Source organism: Arachis hypogaea, chromosome 5 (genome assembly GCF_003086295.3).
Source record: "Arachis hypogaea cultivar Tifrunner chromosome 5, arahy.Tifrunner.gnm2.J5K5, whole genome shotgun sequence".
Taxonomy (NCBI): Eukaryota; Viridiplantae; Streptophyta; class Magnoliopsida; order Fabales; family Fabaceae; genus Arachis; species Arachis hypogaea.
In genome coordinates this window covers 60,220,515-60,223,077 of record NC_092040.1, presented here as the reverse complement: position 1 = coordinate 60,223,077, position 2,563 = coordinate 60,220,515, and the positions used below count along the sequence as shown (strand labels likewise).

Below are 2,563 nucleotides of genomic sequence, written 5' to 3'. Positions count from 1 at the left end.
TCACTACGTTTGCTCAATGAATGTTACAGAATTGGATCACAGCCTCATCAGGATTATGGACCATAAACCCAAAGCAAAAGGAAATCAAGGAAGGGCCTCAAAGCCCAAGAAACACAACAGAAGCTCAATTTAGAAAGTGTATAAATAGGATAGAATTGAAGTTAGTTGAGAGGACTTTTTGACACTTTGAAATTTTCATACTTTTGTAATTGAATTCAGAGCTATGATTCACTAAACCCCTTTCATTGGGTTAGGGAGCTCTATTGTAATTCAATGAATCAATAATATTTTTTATCTTCTTCTTCAATCTTTTCTCTTGAATTTTTGTTAGAAAGCTTCTCGATCTAATTCCATTGGGTAGTTGTCTTGGGAAAGAAACTACCCATAATTGGAATCCTTCGGAACCTTGGGAAAGGAATGGAGGATTCATGCTAGAGAAGCTTTCTCACAGTGAATTGGATTGGGGTTTGGATGGATATTGTGACATGTAATCCTACCAAATTGTGGTTCATGAAACTGTGTGGTATAATCAGTGATCGAGCATCATCTCTTCTTATGAACATTTAAACCAAGGGATTGGGAATTTGTTTGTTTTTAGAGAGAATTGGTGAGCCAAGGGATTGGGATCCAATCATATAAGATTGCCAAGCAAAATTCAATGAATGCATTGGTTGAGGAAGAGATAAAAATGTCTTGATTCAGAGATCTCAATATCTCCTAACACCCAATGAACTCCCCATTTCTGATCTACACTTTCTCTTTACATTCTGCAATTTAAATTCATGCAATCACCCCCATCCCATTTAATTTCAGCAATTTAGTTTCTCGCTCTTTAATTCATGCAATTTTACATTCCGCAATTCTCATCTAAATCCTGATTCTGCTCAACTAGAACACACTTCTAATTCGAATTGCTCACTCAACCAATCCTTGTGGGATTCGACCTCACTCTATTGTGAGTTTTTACTTGACGATAACCGGTGCACTTGCCGGAAGGAATTTTTGCCGATTGTGCAACTTCCTTAAATCGTAGCTATCAAGTTTATGGCGCCGTTGCCGGGGATTGGTTTTCGATTGACAATTCTCCAATTGGAAGTTAACTAGATTGAGCATTTTTCTTGTTTTGTTAATTTAGTCCAAGTTACTTGTTGAATTTAATTTCTGCACTCTGTTATTTGCTTTTTCTTTCTTATGCCTTTCATTTCAAGCAACTAACTCACTGACCCACTAACTATTTGAATTAATTCCTCAACTGCTCTAACCATACTCTTCCATTAACCAAGAGTATTCAACTTGTTGTTGCTTGTGGTGTGTTCTTGTATGACAGGTAGGAGAGGAGAGACATCAACTCCTCCATATACCGAACCAGAGAGGACCCTTCATAGACTTAGAAGGGAAGCAAGAGGGAAGAGAGTACTGAGGGAAGAAGAATCTGAAGGAGAATCTGAGGACAATTTTGAGGAAGCTCTAGATCTCAACATGGATAGAGAAGTTCACAACCATGAGAGGGCTGATGGAAACAATGCCATTCCTGAGAGGAGGGTTCTTGGTTCATACATAAACCCAACCTCTGGGAATTGTGGTAGCAGCATTCAGAAACCACCCATTCAGGCCAACAATTTTGAACTCAAACCACAGCTAATATCACTGGTGGAGGATCATTGTTCATTTGGTGGGAGTGCTAATGAAGACCCAAACCAACATCTCACAAAATTCCTGAGAATTTGCGACACTGTGAAGTCCAATGGAGTCCAGGAAGATGCCTACAAACTGCTCTTGTTTCCATTTTCACTTAGGGACAAGGCAGCTAAGTGGCTGGAATCATTCCCAAGGGGGAGCCTAACAACCTGGGATGAGGTGGAAAGTAAGTTTCTGGCACGTTTCTACCCTCCACAAAAGGTCAATAGGCTTCGATCTGAGGTTCAGACTTTTAGACAACAAGATGGTGAGACACTCTACGAGGCATGGGAGAGGTTCAAAGAATTAACAAGGAAATGCCCACCAGACATGTTCCATGACTGGGTGCAATTGCATATTTTCTATGATGGACTTTCTTATGAATCAAGGAAGGCTATAGACCATTCATCAGGAGGTTCATTGAACAGGAAAAAGACTGTGGAAGAAGCCATTGAAGTGATTGAGATAGTGGCTGAGAATGAGTACTACTATGCTTCAGAAAGGCACAACACTAAAGGAGTCATGGAGCTGAACCATGTTGATACAATTCTAGCCCAAAACAAGGTGTTTGACAAGCAATTAGCAGAGCTCACCAGGAAATTAGACACAAAGCAAGTGGCTGCAATGCACACACAAGATCAAGAGGAAGTAAGCACGGAAGGAGGTGATTGGGAAGAGGCCAACTATGTGGGAAATCAACAAAGGCAATCATATGATCCACATTCCAACACTTACAACCCAGGATGGAAAAACCACCCAAACTTTGGGTGGGGAAACCATCAAACCCAACACAAAACCACAAACCTTACAACCACAACCAACATAACAATTCCACATACCAAAACTCTAACCAAAGAACATACCAAGCCACACAAAACACTTACTC

The 2,563-nt window shown here is 40.2% G+C and overlaps 1 non-coding gene across 1 annotated transcript; it reads right to left on the bottom strand.

Moving 5' to 3' along the window:
• Window positions 1-1,905: 1,905 nt before the first annotated feature.
• LOC112804907 (small nucleolar RNA R71) lies at window positions 1,906-2,009 on the bottom strand. The gene has a single exon (XR_003203524.1). It is a non-coding gene; the product is annotated as a small nucleolar RNA R71 (small nucleolar RNA).
• Between the last annotated feature and the right edge of the window lie 554 nt (window positions 2,010-2,563).